Here is a 23303-nt window from a genome sequence, read left to right as displayed (position 1 = left end):
AAGTGAGCTTGGAAGAAGATTCTCCAGAAACAGTCAAGCTTCAGATGACCATAGCCTGGGCTGACACTTGATTACAGCTTTGTGAGAAACCCTGAGCCAGACCACCCACCGATGTCACTCCCGGACTCCTGACCCACAGGAACTGTGAAATAATGAATGTCTTTCCCCGTACACTGCTGAGTTTGGGGAGAATTTGTTACACATCGATAGTTAATCAATGCAATCTGTTAAGAAATACGGCTTTCTAGGATTGTTAGGGATGGGCAAGTAGCCATTAGGGGAAATGAAAAGTATCACAGAATTTCCAGATTAGAGGAGCAGAGAATATGAGAAACCTGAGCAAATCCACAGAGGCAACAAAATGCGAAAGGGAAAATAACAATAATAAGGTAAACATGAACTAGAAAAACGTTTAATAAAATTAGTTAATATGTAATAAAATTGAAGCTAAACCCAGTATATATCATCTATCATAAATTATAAATTTTTTTAATAAATTAATTTTTTATTTGTGTTCAATTTACCAACATACAGAATAACACCCAGTGCTCATCCCGTCAAGTTAAATTATAAATTTTCCTAACAAATTTGAAGGAAAGAAATAAAATCCAGGTAGAAATTGTTTACATGAGACACATCTGAAGCAAGGATACAAAAGAAGGTTGAAAATTATTGTTGAGCAAAGAGGTATCAGTTTTAGTATATGTGCTGCCGAAGCGAGCACGAGCAAAGAGATATCCGACAAATGCAGACAAAAGGAAAGCATCGTGGTGATATGAACATTAATCATCATGGAATCTAAGAGGAAAAATACTGAAGGACAAAGAGGGAAATTATGAAATGTGAAGGTACAATTCACAGGAAAAAGAGAACAACCTTTATAAACACATATGTACCAAACAATGCGGTAGTCCAACACGTAAAGCAAAAATCTCAGGAATACATAGAGAACATGACAAATATACAACTACAATAGGAGGCTATAATACAAAAGGTTAATTATCTGAATATTCATTATTGGAACCTCTGCAGTTAAGTGGCTGCTTTGGGAAATAAAAGTAGTCCTAATGCAACAACAACAACAATAATGATTTTAAAAAGCAGCAGACATGGAGCGCCTACGATGTGGCAGCTATATTAATCCTCGAGGTCCATACCACAAACTATGTGTCATGATTATTACTGGTTGCCAAGATGGCTATAATAATTCCTCCCATCCGGGCAGCCCGGGTGGCTCAGCAGTTTAGCGCTGCCTTCGTCCCAGGGCGTGATCCTGGAGACCCGGGATCGAGTCCTGCATCGGGCTCCCTGCATGGAGCCTGCTTCTCTCTGCCTGTGTCTCTGCGTCTCTCTCTCTCTCTCACTGTCTCTCATGAATAAATAAAATATTAAAAAAAGTAATTCCTCCCATCCTGGTACACATAACCTTTACAATATCACTTTATCAGTCCCTCTCTTAAGAGGTAGAGTCTATTTTTCAATACATTGAATCTTGTCTGGCTTCGTGATGTGCTTTGACAACAGAATGTGGCTGAATTATTTTTGTGATATTCAAGCTGGGCCACAAGTGGCCTTGATACCTCGCTCTTGCCCCTTTGGAACGCTCCCACCATCATGTGAAGAAAGCTGAACTCGTCTTCTGAAGACTTGTGGCCAAGCACCAGTCACTGGACACTTGACTGAGCCCATTTTCAAACATCCAGCCTCAGATGAGTTACCAGCTGCATGAGTAATGCAGGCAAGAGCCCCAGAAGAACCACCCTGATGAGTCTAACCCAAATCACTGAGTCACAGAATTGTGAAAGAATAAAATAGTTGGTTAAAATTTTTTGGAGTGACTTATGTTATAGAAAGAGATAACTGATAAACCATCACGCAAATGAGGAAACAGGCACAGAAGAGTTGAGTAGTTTGCCCAAATTTTCAGTTATTATGAGGTTAAGCCATGATTTGAATCTGGGTACCAATGAGCTGAGATGTTATAAAATTAATCCCCGCCCAAGCATTCCTCTCAGTTTGCAGTTAGCATCTCTCTTAGGCAAATACATCAACATTTTTGATGGTTGTAGAAATATTCCATAATGGAATACAATACCATTCAATTGCAAAGTGAAACTATAAATTTTTTTTTGGAACTATAAATCTTTAAAAAATGTAGGGTATTATGCAGTAGGATAAATCAATATATAGGATTTTAATTGTTTTTTAATAAAAATACATTTGAATTTCTTTTTTAAAGATTTTATTTATTTATTCATGAGAGACACAGAGAGAGAGAGACACACACACACAGGCAGAGGGAGAAGCAGGCTCCCTGCGGGGAGCCCGATCTGGGACTCGATCCCGAGACCCGGGGTCATAACCTGAGTCAAAGGCAGACACTCGACCACCGAGACCCCCAGGTGCTCCTGAATTTTGATTTAAAACGTGATATTGGAGAGTTCCTAGAATCACATGCAGAACTAAACAATGGACAAGAGAAATTTTACCAAAATTAAAAAAGAGGGAAAGAGAACGTTTTGGTTATTGTGACAGAAGCTGCTAATGGCCACCAGATATTCATTCTCCTCTATTGACAGCCACCCGATTTTCATCAGTGGGGTGATGTGCTCAGTTAAAAATTCTATGTCCCAGATTTCTTTGACATCAGGAGTAGCCATGTGACATTTTGGCCAGTGAGAACGTCTACTCGTGGGGTTTCTGTGAAAAATATTGTCTTGCTGCTAAATAAGGGAGAGCCTCAGCTAGTGAGAATATCTTTGCACTGAGTCCCGCCCCCCTTCTTTGAGTTGCCCCGTGGATATGGTGCCTGGAGGTGCAGCAGCCCTCTGGAGAAGGCAAGGAGGAAAGCAGGAGCACCCCGAGGACGGCCGAGCGGGAAGCCGGAGGAGCCGCATCTGCGGGGCTTTCCTTGAGCAACGGCCCCCCAGCATGTCCATCCGCCCTTGGAGTTTTTGTCATATGAGAAAAATAAGCTCTTAGCTTGTTTGAGTTGCTAAATTGGGTTTCTGTCAAATGCAATCCTGACTGATACAAATAGCGAAGGATTAAGAGAGACCCTCAGGACGGTCGCCGAAGCCATCAATTACCTTTTGCAAAACATAATAGCGCTGCAAACGTCAAATGTGAAGTGAAGGGTGTCTTGTCATGCTATCACGCAATTTTATTGGAAACATTATACTTCCAAAAAGTCAACATTAGATTTATTGTTTTTAAGCAAACTTTTCATTCAAGTACGACATACATATGGGAAAGTACACTTGATTTATATTTTGTTTGTTTTAAAATTATTATATTGCAATTATAACCTGGATTTTGGTAAATATCACATAAAATAAATGCCTGTTTCGTAATCTTTGGTGTCATGCCTCACCATACAATGCCAATAAAACCTTCTTTTTACTTTTTGCATGATATTTTGCCTATATGCCAAGTGGATTCACTTTAAGTGTTTTTTTTTTTTCTTTTTCCTCTAGTACAGGTGTTGAATACCGATCATATCCTGTATCTCTTCCAGAAAATGGTAGATCTTAGTAGACAAAGATGTAGACGATTTTATAGCACAGCTCATCGTTACAGGTTTTACTCTGTAAATGGAAAACTTTACAGTCTTCTCTCGTCTTCTAGATGGTTGTGAACATCAAGCATGTGCTTGTCCACCAGCAAAACCTTAGACAATCTCGATGAAATCGAGATTTTTACATGTCACATTCTCTGATTATATCCCATTGAAAATGAAAAGCAAGGATGCCTGAGTGGCTCAGTCAGTTGAGCATCTGACTCTTGATCACAGCTCGGTCCTGATCTCAGGGTTGTGAGTTCAGGCCCCATTTTGGCTTTCTTAAAAAAGAAAAAAGAAACAATAATTTAAAAAAAAATCCCTTCAAAAAATCATGAAGGAAAACAAACCCATAACACTTGGAAACTAAACAACCTCTTCCAAGTTATCTGGACCAAAAAAGAATTAAGAAGAACATTTCACACTGATAACTAAGGGATGAGTTAAAATCAGATGACAATTCGTAGTAAAGAAATTCTTTTAATATTAAATAATAAAGTGAAAAAACCACACCTAAGTATTTAATTCAAGAAATTAGAAAGAAAAAGGGGGGCACCTGGGTGGCTCAGTTGGTTAAGCGTCTGCCTTCTGCTCACGTCATGATCCCAGGGTCCTGGGATTGAGCCCCGCATCAGGCTCCCTGTCAGAGGGGAGTCTGCTTCTCCTTCTCCCTCTGCTGTGCTCACGCTTCTTCCTTCTCCCTCTCTCTCAAATAAATAAAATCCTTAAAAACACAAAAAGAAATTAGAACGAGAACACTACAGAAGGCCACACCATACACATTCACATAGTAGGAGGAACTATTAAAGGTAAATTTGCTAATAATGAGATAGGAAGCTGAAAATAATATAAAGGTAAATGAACCCAAATTTGGCCCTTTAAGAAAAAAAACAAATAAATAAATTCCGTTCAAGTTAAATTTTAAAAAAAAGAAAAGGTAAAAATAGAAAGTTTCATTAAAAATGAGCGAGTAGTTCTGAGTACAGACCTCATGGTATGTATCTTTATGGCAGTACCTTTGTAATCTAGAGGAAAGTGGGAAATTTCTAGAAGATTATCAGTTTACTCGGTTACGGGTAGAAAAAAAAAATCTAAGTTGACCAAAAATCATAAAAGAGTTAAATAGCATGAATAAAATTCTGCCCTAGGAAGGTGGCCTATTATTCCGCATTGTTTCAGACACTGGCTAATACAGTAAGAGAAGAAAATGAAACAAGTGGTAGACATACAACACAGAAGAGACAAATGTAATTTCAATTACTCTGAAATATAATTTTATTATAGTAAATCTTCCTATCCGGAAACATGATATATCATGTAAATAATGCCTTTAATCTTTTAATAAGATCTAAAAGCTGTCTCCTTATAAATGCTGAACTTTTCTTGTTAAATTTATTCCTTATTGGGGCACCTGGGTGGCTCAGCGGCTGAGCAAAGGCAGATGCGTTTGGCTCAGGGCGTGACCGTGGGGTCCCGGGATCGAGTCCCACGTTGGGCTCCCCGCAAGGAGCTTGCTTTTCCCTCTGCCTGTGTCTCTGCCTCTCTCTGTGTCTAAGTAAGTAGACACGAATAAATAAGTAAAATCTTTAAAAAATAAAAATAAAAAAATAAATGTATCCCATAAATAAATAAATAAAATCTTTAAAAAATAAGAATAAAAAATAAATTTATCCCTTAAATAAATGAATAAATAAATACAATCTTTAAAAAATAAAAATAAAAAAATAAATTTATTCCTTATTGTTTTCCGGATCTTGTGAACATTGTACCCAGATCTCCCCCCTTCTCCATGTCTATTCATAATCATTTATTGTGGGCATTGAGAAAACCATTGTTTTTGATCTACTCATCTGAAATCTGAGAACCTATGAAAATCTCTTATGAATTAAAAAAAATTAGCATTGGCACGTAGGCATGATTCTTTATAGCACCATAATTTACTTCCCCGTAGTGATGCACATTTATTTCTAGTTTTGCCGCCTTGCACATAACGATGCAGGAAATGTCTTTGCCCGGATATCATTATATGCTGACCTTGTAGGGTCTGGAGAGTAGAGTTACTGGGTTAAGGAGACGCCTGTGCTGGAGCTGAGACCCCTGGATGCACAAGAAAGGAAGAGATCTTCCTACTGAAACTTTATTTCAGTTTCATGTAGACCAGGAATCTTATTACTTTGGGGTAACCTTTCTTCCGGGTGTGAGTCTAGGTGTGGGTCCCCCAGGTGCCCAGGGAGTCCCGTCTCCTGGCTCCGTATGGGGGGGCAGTGCTCCGGCTGGGCTAGGGCCGTCCCGGGGGCCTGCTGTCACCTCCTGACGGAGCCCAGCGTCTCCCTGCCTTCCTCAGAACGGCTCGGACGCCTGGCAGCACTTCCTTGCTCTGTCCCCTGCAGGCCACCCATCTGCACCCCAGGCCAGGGGAAGCTTTCCTGAAGGGCGGGGTGCAGAGCTGGAGGGGGCTTCCTTCTCCTGAAACCTCTTCCTGCCCGCCTCCTGTTTCTCCAATGTTCTCTCTGGGCCCAGCACCTTCCCTGTTGACTTAAGCGCTTGGTTTTAAAAAACTAAAGCTGGGGATCCCTGGGTGGCTCAGCGGTTTGGCGCCTGCCTTTGGCCCAGGGCTCCATCCTGGAGTCCTGGGATCGAGTCCCGTGTCAGGCTCCCTGGATGGAGCCTGCTTCTCCCTCTGCCTGTTGTCTCTGCCTCTCTCTCTCTCTCTCTGTGTCTCTCATGAATAAATAAAATCTTTAAAAAATAAACGATAAAGCTGTATACTAAATACCTTCCCCTGCCCCCCAACTTCTGTCCTGAGATAATGGGGGCGGGGGGATGGCCGAATGCCTGCATTGGATGCGTGGGGAGGAAGGACCAAGGGAGTTGGGGGAGGGAGGGGATACCAGGTGGAGAGAAATAAAACCCGAGATAACATGCCGAACAAATCTGCCACAGACATTTGAAAATTGGAATAACTAGCTCACCGCCTGGGCCTGCAGAGCGCTGCCCTCCCGCCGGCGTGGACCTGCGTGCGTGTCTACCTCCTCCAACCTCAGTAGCTCCAAGTGCTGCTGTTCTTTCGGACTTTTGTCCCCTTGCAGGTGCTGTTCTCATCCACATGTGCGGACGCTTAGAAACGTGGAGAGTCCTGAGTGGCTCAGGCCGTAAGCACCGGCCTTTAGCTCAAGTCATGTTCCCGGGGTCCTGGGATCGAGCCCCACGTCAGGCTCGCTGCTCAGTGGGGAGTCTGCTTGTCCCTCTCCGTCTGCTGCTCCCCTGATTGTGCTCTCTCTGTCAAATAAATAAAAATATTAAAAAAAAAAAAAAAAGAAAGAAGAAACGTTGAGAGTCTTTCAACATCTGCAGCCCCTTTCCTGCGAGCTGCCCGGTCCTACCTCTGCCCGTTGTTTTCTATTGACTCATTTGCCTTTGTCTCCTATTTGCAGGAGCCTTTGCTTATTGCAGGTCACGGAGGCCTGGAAGTGGTGGATCAGGGTTCTCCCCAAGGGCTAAGCAGGTTGTCGGAAAGATCCAGGGGGTCGGGAGCCCGCATCCCACACGTGCACAGAGGGCCCAGGACTACGGGTGGGACAGGGGAGCGAGCAGGCCGTGGGCCGGGCCAGCGTGGGGCTGAGGTCCTTAGAAAGGGTAAACATAGTGAAATAGGGGGCCCTGGTGGCCCAGTCGGTCAGCGCCGGGCTCTTGACTTCAGCTCAGGTCAGGGTCTCAGCTGTGAGATGGAGCCGGGGTGGGACCCTAAGGTTCTCTCCTCCTCTCCCTCTGCCCCCCACCCCTGCCTCAAAAAACCCCCCTAACAAAACAGTGAAATAGATGAAATAAAGTACAAGGGAGAAGAGAAGAGAAGAGACATGCAGAGATGCTCTGGGCCAGTGTGCAAACCCCCAATCCCACACCCTCTCCCCCTCTTCCTTGCAATGCTCGCAGCAAGGTGTAGGTGACCTTAACCATCCCCAGTTAGTGGGGGATCCAGAGGGGGGAGAGGCGGAGTGGCTCCCAGAGGAGGTGGGGGAGCCGGGAATGGGGCTTGACCCCGGGGACCCCGCGCCCTCCACAGCGCTCAGAAATACTTTTCTTTTCTTACGTCCCTTCATTGTTTCCTGTTTCACTTCCCTGTTTTTGGTCTTTCTCTAAGGACTCCCAAATAAATGTGTGGATCACTAGTGTGCACTAGCACACGCCTGGTCCCTGTCCCAGAGACTGTGGCCCTGGGTCGGCACCGCCCCCGCCCCAACCCGCAGCCGCGGGGACCCGCCCGGGACCTTCCCTGCGGCGGCCTCGTGGGTGCGGGAGCCGGAGGGGGGGCGGCGGCCTCGTGGGCCCGAGGGCAGGGGGCGGCCTCGTGGGTGTGGGGGGTAGAGGGGGACATCGTGGGTGCGGGCCGGGGTGGGGGGGCGACCTCGTGGGTGCGGGAGCAGGACGGGTGCATCGTGGGTGCCGGGCCGGGGGGGGGGGGGCGGCCTCGTGGGCTCGAGGGCAGGGGGTCGGCCTCGTGGGTGCCGGGCCGGGGGGGGGGGGCGGCCTCGTGGGTGCGGGGGGTAGAGGGGGAGGGACATCGTGGGTGTGGGCCGGGGGGGCGGCCTCGTGGGTGCGGGAGCCGGACGGGGGCCTCGTGGGCGCGAGGGCGGGGGGGGGCGGCCTCGTGGGTGCGGGGGGATAGAGGGGGACATCGTGGGTGCAGGCCGGGGGGGCGGCCTCGTGGGTGCGGGAGCCGGACGGGTGCATCGTGGGTGCCGGGCCGGGGTGGGGGCGGCCTCGTGGGCTCGAGGGCAGGGGGGCGGCCTCGTGGGTGCGGGGCGGAGGGGCGGCGGCCAGGGCTGCGCAGGTGCGCAGGTGCGCAGGTCCAGGTGGCCTGCGGCGGGGCCCGGGTCCTGTCCAGCTCTGGGGCCTCCGCAGCCGCCACCGCCCGGTGGGTGCTCCGCGCGCGGTGCCGACCGGCCCGTCCGTCTGAGCGGCCCCCGCGGAGCCCGGGCGACGGCGAGCTGGAGGCTGCCCGCGGGGTCGGGAGGCCCGGCCCTTCCCCCCGCCCCCGCTGCCCGAGCCCAGAAGGCGCCCCGAGCCCCCGCGCCACTCGTGCGCTCCGCGGGTCGGGGAGGGGCCCCGGGGGGTGCGCAGGCCCCGCCCGAGCCGTCGGGTTCCCGGCCTCCGCCCAGCGCACGAGCGCCCGCCGGGAAGGCGGAGGGGCGGGGGCCGGGGCGGCGCGAGGGGGCGGCCCTGCTCGGGGCGCGTCGCGGGGGCTCCCGGCCTGTCGGGCCCCGCCGTGCGGCCCTCCCGCGGCACCATCGCCGGGCGGCTGCTGCCATCTGGTGGCGGCGCCCGCAGCCTTGCGCTTGGCGGGGCGGGGGAGGCGGGGGAGGCGGGGTCCGGGTCGGCGCACCCCCCGCGCCCGCAGAGCCCCCGCGTGCGCCCCGCCGGCCGGGGAGCCCCAGGCCTCCGCTCTGTGCTGCTCCGAGTCCCCGAGCGGCCGGGACGGGGCAGGCAGTGCGGCCCAGTGGTGGGCGCTGCAGCGTCGGGCGGAGCTCCCCGTGGCTCCCCGTGGCTCCCCGTGCCCCGCCGGGTATGCGGTGCGTCGTGGGGCCGAGACGAGGGCGCGCCTTGCAGGAGCCTCCGCCAGCACCGCCCGGGCGCAGCCCGCAGAGCCCCTGCCCAGGCGGAGCCGCTCCTGGGAGATCCCACCGCGCCTCTCAGCTCCCCGGACCCCTCCTCTGTCTCCCCCTCCCTCCCCGCCTCTCCCCAGGGTGCAGCCCTGGCCCGGGCAGGATTCTCAGCGTCCGCATCTGGGAGCGGGGCCTGCCAGTGCCGACCCGGCCCCCAAGCAAGGGAAGGGGCAAGAACGGCTCGGCCTCCGACGGCAGGTGCCCCTGGCCGCCAGGTCTCCCGGGCCTTCCACCTCCAGGTGCCCAGGGCCTCATGCTCTGCGGGAGCGAAGACGCTCCCAGCTGCTGCTCAGACCTGGACGCTCCGACCGGACCCTGGGCCACAGGGCCTCTTTTCTGAGCTTAGGGGATCTGGGTAGCTTGGCTCTGCGGCCTCCCAGGTCACAGACCAGGGAGTCTGGATCTCTGAGCCCCTCCCAGCAGGCCTCACTGAAGCAGTTGCCTCACCCCTTCGCCGACGCTGCAGTGCCTAAGGACAGTGAACTTTAAAAAAGCAAAGGCTGTTGGGACCCCCTCTCGTCCCAGGAACTGTCCCCCAGTCTTGGGTTCAGTGTGTGCGTGCAGGCCCGGGGTCTCAGACACCTTCCCGTAGGCCTGCAGCCTTAATTACTTCTCGGTCTGCTGCAGGGGCCTAAGGACCGGCGTGACAGCCAGGTACACGGGCGGGGAGGGGACGCCTCCAGCAGCTGCTGCCACTCTGCCTGGAAAGCGACGGCTCCAATTCAAAGGTATCAAATATTTGCCTAGCTGTTCAACATTTCTTCAAATAATATACTCACGGCTAATTCATATCTAGACTCGATGTCTTCATCTCTCCCAGGCCTCCCTCCTGGATTAGCCCGTCTTGTCTATTCTGGGAGAAAGTTGTCCTACATTCTAAAAATAGGCCCTGGAGTCTGGACACTGGCCCGCACAGTCAGCGGAGGCTTTTTTATTTGTCTCGAGGGCCATCCCCTGGGGGCAGGTGCAACAGGCCCAGAGCCACTCCCGGGACAGCCAGTGCAGATGCCCAGGGGCACGGAGCAGGTGGGGGTCTCCTGAGAGGTCTGTTCTGGCCGAGGCTGCCGCTTGCCTCCAAGGACGCCCCGCCCCCCACAGCCTGGCTCCTTGACCTTTGAGGGAAGGACAAGACCCACGTCAGAAACAAGGTCCTTGCTGCTCCTTGCTCCCTCCTGTACGGGTCCTTCTCTCCCTCAAGGTTAGAAGCGCAGGACGTCTCTGTGCCAGCCAGGACCTGGCCAGAAGCAGGCGGCTTGCTCCTTCGGGTCTCTGGGGACAGTTTGATAAAGGGACTTCTTTTCAAAGGGGAACCCACGAAGGAGGCACAGCGCCCTGGGGCGAGTAGCAGTGGGGCTCTTCCTCCCCTGGCTGCAGGGCCCGAGGGGAGAAGCTCCCTGAGTCCGGGGCCGCGGGCTGCGTGGAGAGTGGCAGGTGACAGGAGCGGGGTGCGGGGAGCGAAGCCGGGAGGATGCCCCCCCAGCACTGCCCAGTGTGTGCTGGGCCTCCCCACGCTCCACCCCACCCTGAAGGCAGAGGGAGCCCTGGGGGAGGCCCGCAGAGCAGGCAGGGACGTGTCCAGCTCCCTGTCCTCCCCCCCTGGGGCCCCGCCACCCACGGCCCCCTTCAGGCCCTCCTTGTCCCTGTCCTTATGCTCTTGGGGCCTCGCCCTCTGCATCTCCCACTGACTCCCCTTCCCTTTGTTTCCCGGCTCTCTCTTCCCCCTGTGCCCCGAGGGAGGGAGGGCCCTGGCGGGGGGGGGGGGGGGGGAGGCGACACCCCTTTCCCAGTGGATGGAGCGGTAGCGGGGCCCAAGGCTCACCCCACTGTCACCTGCCGCCGCTGGTGCCCGAGCAGCCGAGCCCTGGAGACTGGCGTCCAGGATTCTCGGCTCTTCCTTCTCTGATCTGCTCTAAATGAGGCCAATCAGGACACTTTCATTTTATTACTTCAAGGACTTCCTCGTCCACTTCCTCTCATCCTGCCGCCTTGGCCCGGAATTAGTGAGGAGGAGTCGCAGCACCTCTAGCCCCCGCGAGGCCCTAATGAGCGCTCCTACTGGGCTCACAGCCGCACGGCTGGCAGGTCCCCGCGCTCCAGGCGCACCCCCCCCACGGGCCCGACCCCCACCCATTCACTCACTCACTGGGCGGAGGGCCTGGCTGAGCCCCGGGGTGTATACGTAGCGCTGAAGGATGCAGGGAGGCTGGGGCGCTGCCTCAGTTTCCTCTTCTGTTCAATAGGCGTGACAGTCCCTGTCACCAGGCTTGCTTAGGCCTGGTGTGACGTCACAGGGAGTTGTGACATAACAGCAACTTGTGCCCAGTCCACACATGTAAAGGTAAAGCGTCAAGGGGAAGGCGGGGCCCCCAGACTGGGGCTGAGGACGCGGACCTTGGGCAGCAGAGGCAGAAACAGGGATGGACTCGCACCCCCAACGTCGGCTCGGGTTTTATTTTATTTATTTATTTTTAAAGATTTTATTTATTTATTCATGAAGGACGTAGGTAGAGGGAAGAGCAGGCTCCATGCAGGGGCCCGAGGTGGGACTCGATCCCGGGATTCCGGGATCACGCCCTGAGCCGGAAGCAGACGCTCAGCTGCTGAGCCCCCCCGGGCCGCCCTCGGCTCTGGTTTTAAATGGGGTAAAATAATCCCCAGGAAGACCGTCCCGTGGACGAGGCGTCCCCTAGCAGCGGACCTCACCCTGCCCAGAGCGCACTACTCTACTCTCCCAATCTGGGACGACCTGTAGAGGCAGGTAATGCAAAATGAATTTTCATGTTATTTTTGCTTATTTTTGAAGCCCATTGGGCGCATCGTGGCTGATCGCTGCTCTGACATTTTTCTTCCCTCATTAAGAAAGTCGCCCCTGGTGGGTTACCTGTGCTGGGCTCCGAGCAGAGAATAAATATCGCTGGCATCCACTTTCCCGTGCTCCGTCGTGTAATTAAGAGAAAGACACCTGCAGGAGGCAGAGAAAGGAGAGGGCCGGAAGCGGCCAAGGGGTTACTCTCCGAGAACTCCCCAGCTTTGGAGAGCATCCAGACGTCGCCCTGCATGACCTCCTCCCTGACCGTTGGGGTCGCCCTCCACCTGTGCACCCTGACACCGTTCCATTCGGTGCCGGTGCCGGTTGGTTTTCTGTCAGCGCATCTCGCACCCCTGCTGTGGTCCACAGCCCTGTTCTTCCTCCCTTTGGCAGAGGGGCCTGCTTTCCTCCGGGGCCCACCCTCCATGGGGGACCCGTGCCGTCTGCGGGGGGGCCACGCCAGGGCGGTCGGGACCGTCTCAGGACTGGCCGGGAGCTGCTTCATGAGCCCTCCGGGGCTGAAGCTCAGCCACTTCGGCATCAGGAAGAAATTGTCTGAAAAAGGAGGCAGACACGTGCCTGGCTGGCCGAGCCGGTGGACCAGGCCACTTAGCTCTTGGGTCTCGAGTTCAAGCTCTACATTAGGGTTAAAGGTCACTTAAAACCAAAAAAAAGAAGGAGCTGGACAGCTGAGCGCCTTGTGGGATTTGGGACCTGGGGTCCCGTTGGAGCCCTGGACTTTGCAGACGGGCGCTGGGGGCCTCCCGCCTCCCTCATCCTCGCCCTGCCCAGCCACTGCCCGGAGCTCGTGCGTGCGTCGGCCTCCAGAGGAGGGGGACCTGGCACCCCAGGCGCGGGTCTCAGGGCTGCAGCTCGGGAGCATCTGTAATGCCCTCATTTCCTGGTTTTGTTTTTGTGTTTTCCCCAGAGGTGGTCCACCAACGGCACGGCAGCTTCAAGGAGCTGAACCCCCACTTCCTCCCCTGTCGGAGCCCCCGCCGGTGCTCCCCGAACCCAGGGTGTGAGCTGCAGTTGGTGCCAGGCCAGCCAACCTGCGTCGGGGCCACATGTGTCCCCTTCACACCGGGCCTTTGTCCTGCGTCTCCGCAGAGGGCTTGGAGTCTGCGGCCAGGCCTTCCTTTTCTCCCCCCCACCTCCTGTCCTCCCCGCCGGCTCAGGTCCTAGAGGGCAGGGGCCTGGCGCCTCTGGAGCCTCCTCCTCCCGCCTGGCACCAGGGCTCAGCGCCGCCTCCCGCGTTCCCGGTGCCCACTGGGTGTCTGATGAATGGATGATGGGCGATGGACTAACAGGAACGCAACCGAGGTTTGCAGACATACCCCGGTCTCGCCGGCTTCCCCCGGACCGTGTGCCCGTGTGCCCCGGCGGGAGAGGGAGGCCCACGCGGCGGGCGCCCGGACCCGTGGTGCCGCCGATGCCCCTCGGGCTCCCCCGTGTGAGCGAGCAGCTCCCCAGCCTGGCTGCGGGGGCCCCGACTGCGGTACACGGGAGGCCACCAGCCGCGGCCACAGCCCCCCTGCCCCGTGGGGCCCACGCTTAGCACCCACCACGCCCCACGGACGCTCGGTCGGCGGCTGCCAACGGGGCCCCGGGGGCGGGGGGCGGCGTTAATCCGGCCCTTCCCGGGTGTGCGTCCGTTCCCCAGAGACAGACTGGCCGGGCCGCCAGCTTTCCGCGCCGCTCTTGCCGAGGCAGAAGCAGTCCACGCTCCGGGCGTCTGCACGCTGCCGTACGGGTTCTGCGGGGTGTTCTCATACAGGAAAACTGGCTCCGGAAAACAGCTGCGCACGGCCTCGCACAGACAGCGCCACGCGGCCGCGGGTTCTCCTCTCGCCGCCCAGCAGCGGGGGCGCCGGCCCTGCCCGCCCATGGGCCTCGGCCACTGGAGACCAGGCGGCTCGCGGGGGGCCCTGGGCAGGGGACACGCCGCCCGAGGCCAGGACACGCGTGCCCGGGCGGGACGCCGCCAAGTCCCTTCACCTCAGTGGGACGCCGGGACCCGTCGTGGCCGCAGTGCTCGCCTCTGCGGGGAGGGGGGCCGGGCCACAGGGGTCGCGGCTGCTGGGGGCTGGGGACGCAGCGACACTACCGCCCGTGCTGGCAGCGGCTGCCTCTGCTGGATTCTGGCCCCTGCCCTCCGCTGGCCGTGTGACTCGGTGGGGCTCCTTAACGTTTGTGCCCGACGTCCTCATCTGTACAATGGGGACCACACGATCGTCGGGTTTCCGCCGGGCCTAGATGAGTTCGTGTGGGTTGGTTCCCCCGGGCAGAGGTGCCGACACCCGGCGCCTGGTGCCCACGGGCCGGCCTCCTCCTAGCGGGGCCTCTTTCCACCCAGAGTCGTCTCCAGGACGCAGCCCCCGCCCGAGACCAGGCCCCCGAGGGTAGGAGAGCCCAGTGCTCCCGCCCGGGAAGCCTCCAGTATGTTAAGTCGGTACAAAATGCCAGAGCGAGGTTACATCCGTTACGGTAAACTGAGGACGGTTACACAGCGAGTTCACGGCTTTCACCAGACGCTCGGCAGGGCCTCCCTGGACAGCCCCCGACACACGGACGGCAGCCTGGCTTGTGCCCCCCAGGAACGCTCGCCGGGGGGCCGATGGCCCTCCGTCCCCTCCGTCCCCTCCCGGGCCCGCCCTGCGGCCTTCATGGGGGAAGGTAGGGAGAGCAGACACGGCCTGGCTCCGGGCCCGGCGGAGGCCGAGAGTAGGTGCTGGGGCCAGACCTCGGCTGCCGCCCCCGGAACCTTCTGGAACAGGCTGAGGGGCTGGGGCCGTGGGGAGGCGGCCGGGGCCTTGCTGCAGGCCTGGCCTCCTGGGGACCCCCCCCCCCCCCCCGCTGCCATGGCCCAGCGCTGTCCCAGAGCCCGTGGAGGACGTTCTGGAAAGCCGGGCAGCCCAAATGACAGAGAACACTTAGCTCTTGGCCTGTTCCCTTCCCCCGGGACTGAGCGGCAGGAGTGGGGATGCGGTCAGTGCGCGGCCCCTATAGTGGCAGCAAGTGCCAGGTCCTACACCTGCTCCTTCCCGGCTGGCTCTCTCCTGGCCCGGAGCGGGGTGGGGTGGGGTGGGGGGATGGGGGTGGGGGGAGGCTCTTCTTCCCCTGCGGGAGCGGCCTTCCAGGTGCCTCGGGGCTCAGCCCGGGAGATCCTGGCCGGCAGGCTCAGAATCCGGTTCTCACCTTCCTCCCAGGACGCCCACCTCGCTCCTGGCTGGGCAGGACTGTCACCACCTGGCCGGGGGGTGGCCCTATGATGCTGGCACCTGCTCTTCCCCATTCCAGAACAACAGCACACCCCACGCCAATCAGGCCCAGGCGTGGCTCGGGTGCACACTTGACCTGCGTGCCCACTGCAGAGCCTAAACCAGGCTGGGGCTGCTCCTGGAGGGCAGGGGGTGTTCTGAGCGGGGGGACTAAGGTCCAGGGAGCAGCTCTCGGTGCAGCTGCAGCAGAGATGCCAGCTCGGGAAGACAGGCGGTGGGTGACAGGGATAATTGGCACCGTGAAGGCTGGGGGTCAGACCTACCACGCTGTGGCTCCAAACCCAGCCCGCTGTGACCAGGCACCTGCTCGGGCACTGCCTGTCACTCCCCTCCTTGCCACAACATCCCCATCTTTTTGTGCGTGGGGGGTTAGAACAGGGAGCATCAAGCCAGCGGGAACGGCCTTGGTTCCTCTCCTTCCCAGAGAACCGAATGCCCACACGTGCTCTGGTCCAGCGCGGAGGCTCCCACACCCGAGCACGCGTGACTTTTCCTGTGCGCAGCCGGGAGCCTGCAACCACACATGCTGCCCGTGGGTGATGCGGGGCCCTTTGGGGGAGCTCAGGCTCCCCGTGTGTGCAGAGCCCTGCGGCCACTGGACCGCAGTCCCACAGCCCAGCCTCGGCCACCTGCCCCTGCTCCCCAGTCACTTCCACTGCGCCCCACCCCGCCCACTCAGGCCATCAAGACTTTTCTCTTGTCCCTCACGTGGCCGGATTTGTTCAGGCAGCGGCCACAGCACCTACAATTGTGCCCTGAGCATTTGCTGCTGTGGACCCTTGATCCCTGCTGAGGACGGCAGGTGCTCGCGGGGCTCACGGCGAACGTGGGAGGATGGATAGGACCCCGTGGGAGGCGCCGGGGAAGCCCTGCCCCTGCCCCCTCGGCATCCGCTGTCCCCATCGTGCAGCTAAGCCCGTCCTGCCTGTGGGAAGTGCCAGCGGCTGCAATCTAGGGACTAGCACCCTGTAGGGGACAAGGGAAGTTGTGGATGGAGCCCAGCTCCTCGCCGTCTGGGGGCCTGAGGCCCGCTCTCCGCCGTGTCCCCGGTCCCAGGACCTCTCCCTGCAGCAGAACCAGCTCACTGGCCCTCTGCGGCCTGGGCTCCTTCCGTCCCTGCCTCACGATCCAGCCCCCCGACAGTGCCTGGAAAAGCCAACCCTTTGCTCAGTGTGCCCAGCAGCCTTCGGTGACGGTTCCTCCTCGGGCACAGGAGGTGCCTCAAAGCCCTAATCCCGGGGGTGTGGATATCCCGCCCCAGGGAGGACAGCAGGGACAGGTGGGTGGTTTCCTTCCCTCGGGTGTTGGATCTCAGGTTCCTGGGGAAAGTGGCACCTTTGGTCTCCTGCCTTCTCCTGCCCCACAGACAGATTAAACCAAACAAGGTGGAAAAAAGTTGTCATTAGAAAAAAATCTTGTGGCCAACGGCTGCCCGAGGCCGGGGTCTGGGAGGAGAGACGGAGCTAAAATGCTTCGGAGAACCTAAGGCCTGGAACCCGGCTCCATCCAGAAAGAGCTTCGCAGCCGGGACCCCAGCGACAGCCACGGGTGGGAGCAAAGAAAGTTTCCAGACTCCTCTCTTCCAGAGATAGTTTCAAGAGCTTTATTTTTCTTGCCAGTTGGCTAAGAAGCAAAAAAAGGAACAATAGATTCAAGCTGAAATAATTTGCATTTATGATGAACACAAGGAATATCTACCTTGCATTTTCCTAAAAAAGAAAAATTAAACCCCGTTTTTAATTAACTGATAAACTATTAATCAAATTTTTGCAATGTTAGGTGACACATTATTCATTTAGATAGAATGACTGTGAACTTAAACTAATCAAATCTGATTTGCCCACATAGGCTTGATTGAAATACATTTTAACTAGCATATACAAAGAGAAAATCTTGGATTTCTTACCTAATCTTCAGAGTATACTGCTGAGTTAATAAGGGCAGTTTTTTTTTTTAAATGAGACCACCATTTCTTCATCTGCATATCAAAATCAAGAGGAACTTAATTGCAAAACACATATTCCTGAAATCTAATCATTACACTGCTTTAGGGTATTTTATTGAAGCATGTTAAATTATGGACAGAATATTAATGATGGAGCTAATCAAACCCAATTAGTCACTTCTAACAATAGTCACATAAATATACAAGTCAGGTACTAAAGTACTGTAGATATGATGTAAAATTGTTAAAATATTAAATGTATGGGATATTTATGAAATATTCATGTAGAATTTAAAGCCAAAAATCATCAGGTAAGTCACTTTAAAGAAAACAAGTTAGGCAGTGTCCTACAATATTTGACTGGAATTCACAAGTTTTCACCTATTCTTCAGGTACGTTCGAATCCAGGGGATTAGCGAGTCTATAATCAATCAATCAGCAAATTCTAATAAGGTGACTTACCATATTCATGACCCGGTATTTCACTCTTGCATCCCGAGATTTTTTTTTTTTTTCAGTCTTTTGTTTTCTGACTTTTTTTCAAGGCCTGCTGGAAGCGTAGGTCTGGAGTCTTGGGGCCTTGGAAAAGCTGCCGGAGGGGTGCATAGAGCGTTCCGGGGCCGTGGCATCTGGCGTCCACCCCCATCGCCGGGGCAAAGCCAGGCAGGACAAGGCAGGGAAGCCCCTGCCCGGCGGATGTCCCCCTCCTCCCGCAGGTGAGGCTTCAGGAACAGATGCTCAGAGGCCCCGGGGAGTCCCAGCTTTGGCCTGTGAGTGATCTTGGTGGAAGGTTCCAGGCCCGGGAGCCGGGCCAAAGCAGGTAGGCAGCACCAGATGTGGGAATCCCCGCTGCAGAGCCCCCCCTGACCCCGCTTCATCTCGAGCATGGCTGCGCGGTCCCTGACCAGCTTCACACAGGCCTGCGCGGCAATTTCACCGAGGGCCGGCTTCCTTTTATAAAGGGCTTCCCCTCAGAAAGGAGGCGTCGGGCCTCACCACTCACTTTGCAGGCCTTGTCCTATCCTAGTACCCCATCCAGACCCCGGTCTTCCCCTCTCCTGTCATCTTTCTAGAAGGCTGCCCTCCTGCCTCCCATGCTGGGGTCTCTGCTCTGGGGAGACAGTGGTCCCGTGGCACAGAGCCCAGCTCCGGCCGAGCATCCCGAGCGAACATCCCTCCCACCCACCACCCAGCTACCCACCCATCAGTCCTCCAAACACCAAGAACGAGGATGCCCCAGGCCCCGTGCTGGCCCCTCCCTAGACTTGGGGAGCATAGAAATGAGGCAGAAAGTGTGTAAATTGTGTTGCTTCCTCCTGCACGTCACGTACGCTCCTGCCTCAGATAACGGCACCTTCCTTTTCCTTCCAAGAGCCCCTCTGTCCCCACTTTCGGCCTCTAAGGCTTGGGGGCCGCTCCGCTGCCTGGATCCACAGCGGGCGATGACCCAGGCCTGCCAACAGTGCTCCATCCCTTAGTCCCTGTGATGGGCTCGTGGGTGGGGGTGCGAGGACGCGAGCAGGCGTGGTCCTGAGGGTTTCTGCTGGAACTGCAAGGAAGGAGGAGCCACTCCTGGGCTGTCCTGGGAGCAGAGGCCGCGGCCGCCGCACGCACAGGGCTGACACCGAGGACAGAACAAGTCCCTTGGAGCTCCCGACCTTCTAGTTGCCGGAGCCCATGAATCTCCCCTCTTTTTCTCTCTTTTTATTCCCTCCTTAGCCACTCTGAGTTGTGTTTCCTGTCACTTGCAACCCGAAGAGTCCTGGCCAGTGACGGGAGAGAAGCAGAGAGGTACAGGGACGCTGAGGGGCAGTGCGGAGGGGGGTGGCGTCCGCTGCTTGAGGGGAGCCGGGCAGAGAGCTGCAGGGCGGCTCCCGGAGCACGGACGGGCCCTGCCTGCGCCCTGCCCCGGGAGCCCTCCGTGGCCGCAGCGGAGGCCGGTGGGGCGCAGGTGCTCACCTGCAGGAGGTGGTCCCGGTGCGGACACGGTGGGCATCTCGTGGGGAGCACGGCCCCGCGTGTGGCTCAATGAGTGGCTGCAGATGCGCGCGGGTTGATCTATTCTAGCAAGTTCCCATGCCAGCCTAGTACCGCAAACACAAGCTCCTTCGGGCAAGAAAGCCCCTCCTGCCCGGCCTCCGGGGCTCCCCATGGGGCGGCCCTGCCTACCTCCGTGGAGTTGCCCTGCTCCCGCTGCGCCCCCCAATGTGCTAGTCCTCTAGCACCTTCCCCAGCCTCTGGAATCCTCCGTTGCCGTTTCCTTCCACAAGTTCCACCTCCAAAGCCACTACCTCCGTGAAGCCTGCCCTGGTCTTCCCAGCTCACCGGCATTGCCCGGCTTTTGTTGTTGTTGTAGTTTTTAAGCAGGCTCCACACGGGGCTCAAACTCACGACCCTGAGCTCAAAACCCGTGCTGAGATCCAGGTCGATGGGTGACCGACTGAGCCACCCAGGCGCCCCGATCTGTCTCTGGGCTTTCGGATCTCTCATGACCTTGGCTTTCCACGTGTTGGAGTGGGAAGGGGAAGCCTTGGCGCCGAAGCTACATCGGTGTTTGGGCCGGGGGCGGGGGGGGGGCAGGACTAAGGGCTAGACTCAGGGGTGCAGGGCTGAAAACAAGAGCTTAGCAGAAGCTGAGCACCTCTGCAGAGGTGAGCAGGAGAATTTGCAGCGGGGCCCTGGGACTCCTCACAGGACGTGGGAGTGGGGTTCACATCATGCACCTCTAATCTCTAGGGAGGGGCCGTGCCATTGACCCGGGGGCAGGGCTACGACCCAGGGCCCCTATAGAGCGCCAGCCCCCAGCCCCAAGGGCCGGCAGGGACTCCCTCAGCCTCCTGGTACCATCAGGAGGAGTCGGTTGGCGCACAACTCCAGACCGGGAGTTCCCCAGAGGCTCTGAGATTTGGTTTTGGGTCGTCATGTGGCCCACATCTGGGGGCCATTGGTGTAATTTCACACCAGGCTCAGCTGAACTTCTGTAAAGTATCACCTATACTTTCGAATATTTTTTAAAAATCAGATAATAATGCAAAATCACAAACATTTTTAACATTTTTGCCATTTCTGCCCCAGACTTTTTTTTTTTTTAATGCAAAAAGTAGCAGATGACACGATGCGGTATATTCATGCCTCATGGCAGGCCGTGCGTGAGTCGGTTAGCGAGTGTCCCACGTGTCAGCGTCTCTAGGGAGTACATCCAGAAGTGCCAGCTGTGCACTCCCACCACCACGCCTGAGGGGTTCCTTACATCTTCTCCAACACTTGGTATTACGTGTTCGTTTTTTTTTCTTATCTCATGGGTGTGAAATAGTAGCTTGAGGTTGGTTTAATGGCTCTCTCCCCAACTGCTAGAAGCCTCATGTGCCTTTTCTGGCAATTTTTAACCCGCCCCATCCTCACATCGGCCTCCTCCCTCCCGAGATTGGGCTCCCGTAGGAGGCACAGCTCCTGTGGTTTTCGGGCAAACAACTCAGCCTCCGTGTCCTTATCTGCGAAATGGGCAAAGTAATGGCTAATCCGTGAGTTTAGATAATGCAGACCAGCTTTTTTTTGTTTGTTTGTTTTTTGTTTTTTCAGACCAGCTTTCAGCTTCGTGGGGTCCAAAGCAGATGAGCAGACCAGTCTGTCTTCCTCCTGCAAGCAATCAGGCCTGGGGTGACGCTTTCATTTTTGTCGAAAGGGGGTGAGTCCAAAGTGCCATTTCTTTTCTTTTTTTTTTTTTTTTAAGATTTTTATTTATTTGTTCTTGAGAGACACAGAGAGAGAGGCAGAGACCCAGGCAGAGGGAGAAGCAGGCTCCATGCAGGGAGCCCAACGTGGGACTTGATCCGGGTCTCCAGGATCATGACCTGGGCCGAAGGCAGGCGCCAAGCCGCTGGGCCACCTGGGCTGCCCCCCAAAGTGCCATTTCAATTCGAGCGGAGCTTCTCCGGAAGCTGGGGTGGCAGAGGAAAGTGCGCCCTCTCCCTGTCGCGGCTGAGGAGGGGCAGGTGGGGCGGGGGAGCCGTTCAGAGCTCCGCTTGGGGGGTTGGCTGGAGGCCGGTGCTGCAGGAGCTCCTGCTCCCTCTTGGCAGGCCTCCATCTGCTCTCCGGGCAGCAGCCCGGGCGACTGGCCTCTCCTCCCCGGGGCCCTTCTACCCGTGGGCAGACCCACGAAGGGGAGGCAGGGCCCAGGGTCGGGTCAGGCTGACACCACCAAAAGGAAGCATCTGCTGTGGGAGCCGCACCTGACAGATGATTTATTTCTGCCTTAGGTTCCCCAACGGCCCGGCCTTATCTCTGCTCTGCAAGGCCTCCCAGGCCCGAAAAAAGCAGAAAAACTCTGCTTCATTCAAGACAGGAGAGAACCATCGAGGTGACTTGCCTGAATTTCCCTGGAAAGTTTCCCCGGGGAACATCCTGAAGCAATTTGTCAGCCATCAAGGCGCCATCAAGTCACCTGAACTTTTCGGTTACCCAAAAAGCGGTATTGAATCACCTTCAAAGGAACCCATTTCAAAGGTACAGTTTGATGAGTTTTGGCAAATATCCACACTCGTCTAAGCAGACTCACGTCTTCCAAAATGCATGATTTCTGTGGGATTTGATCCTATTAGTTGAAAACACAAAATTGCAGCTCTTTCCAATTAGTGAGCGAAATCACTGACCCACACGGGGGGGGGGGGGACGGGCGTTTGCCGGCTGGATTTTAAGAGAAACCTTTGCGTAGTTGGTAGACGGGGTGGAAATTGAGCACGTGACCTAGTGATGCCTGCTGCCCATTTGGACCCACCTGTACCTCTCAGGTGCCTTTTTCAGTTGTCGAAGTCATTAAACCAAGTATCAAGAACCAGGCTTCGGAGCTGCTGCCTCGCAAAGTGTTAATCAAGATTTTCAAAAATAATGAAGCACATTTAATCACATTGCCACTCACGAAGAACATCATAATTAATATTTGGGTGAGAGCAAAAAGATTATGTTGTTAATAAATAAGTTATTTTAAATATTGTTTATCTCTGTCTTGTCCTTGTAAAACGTGTATTTTGTGTATGTCTTATTATAAACACAGTGAAATGATACCCCGGGATACAGCAGACTCACAGGCGAGGACTGGATGCAGGTTGCTCCTTCGGGAGGTGGCTTCGGGAAGCCCGAGGGAGGCCACGGGGAGGGAGACGGGGACACACTGGGGACGCACTGGGGACGCTCTGGGGATGCACTGGGGATGCACTGGGGACGCACTGGGGATGCTCTGGGGATGGTCTGGCTCATCCCGAGGAGCCCGGGTGAGGCATCCTGTGGGATGTGTTCCCGTTGTCCCATTGAGGGACGTGGACAGCTGGGAAACTTTCCACTGGAACATCGTCCTTCTGGGTTTGGGGTTGCCCTTGGGATGTCAGCTTGCAGCCACGGTCGGGCCGCCCTGATCAGGGCAAGCTCCACGGGTGCTGGAAAAGCCTCTCGTCTTAGGCAAGCGGCCGGGAGCCAATGCTGGGGCGGGAAGCCGTCGCCTCTGTGGGAAAGAGGCGGCCTGAGTGTCGCCGAACTCAGCCAGGGGCCGAGGACACTCCCTGGAAGGTCTGCGCTTGTAACTGTCCGGTTGAAACCGTGCATCCAAATCCGACTGCACACCCCTCACCAGGAGGCTGTTCAGAAGCCTGTGACCGGGAACAACCGGGTTTGAAGCCACGCGTCGGCCTCGCTCGCCTGACAGCCTCTCCCTTGTGGCGGCAGGTTGGCGGTGGCGGGAATTTTCTAGAAGACGCCTGCAGCCCGGGGCGTCCTCAAAGCTGAACCGAGCAGGTCTCTCCCTCGGGCGCTGGCTGAAGACGGCTACCCCGGGGCCGAGCGAGGTCCCAGTCGCACCACCAGGACACGGGTCATCTCGTCCACCAGGACACAGAATGTTCCAGTGCAAAGGGCCGGCAGGTCTGGGAATTGGCCGCTGTGCTGCAGGAGGGTTGGTCTCCCCGAGCACGTGGAGGGCTTTAGGCCGGAAGGGTGGCCACGAGGGGCCTGTGAGCCCTGGCCAGGCCGAGCCTGAGTTAGGGACCCCCAGGAGGCC

General features: G+C 55.9%; 2 long non-coding RNA genes across 7 annotated transcripts; one reads left to right on the top strand and one right to left on the bottom strand.

Moving 5' to 3' along the window:
- Positions 1–493: 493 nt before the first annotated feature.
- LOC112645612 (uncharacterized) lies at positions 494–11467 on the bottom strand. 4 transcript variants are annotated; one of them, XR_007403330.1, is made up of 4 exons: positions 11362–11467; positions 6532–6838; positions 4116–4283; positions 494–3840 (listed from the first exon to the last, which is right to left on the bottom strand). It is a non-coding gene; the product is annotated as an uncharacterized LOC112645612 (long non-coding RNA). The 4 variants fall into 4 exon arrangements; XR_007403338.1 differs by having other exon boundaries at positions 11366–11465; XR_007403334.1 differs by lacking the exon at positions 11362–11467 and adding an exon at positions 11042–11154.
- LOC112645611 (uncharacterized) lies at positions 11204–22242 on the top strand. Of its 3 annotated transcripts, none has more exons than XR_004811865.2 (6): positions 11204–11980; positions 17803–18077; positions 18977–19048; positions 20837–20942; positions 21514–21760; positions 22045–22242. It is a non-coding gene; the product is annotated as an uncharacterized LOC112645611 (long non-coding RNA). The 3 variants fall into 3 exon arrangements; XR_003127151.3 differs by having other exon boundaries at positions 11219–11980; positions 17803–17973; XR_003127152.3 differs by lacking the exon at positions 11204–11980 and adding an exon at positions 15169–17710 and having other exon boundaries at positions 17803–17973.
- The last annotated feature ends 1061 nt before the right edge of the window (positions 22243–23303 follow it).

This window comes from Canis lupus, chromosome 1 (assembly GCF_003254725.2).
Source record: "Canis lupus dingo isolate Sandy chromosome 1, ASM325472v2, whole genome shotgun sequence".
Taxonomy (NCBI): Eukaryota; Metazoa; Chordata; class Mammalia; order Carnivora; family Canidae; genus Canis; species Canis lupus.
Note: the sequence above shows the minus strand (reverse complement) of the source record. Positions and strands in the feature narration are given on the sequence as shown.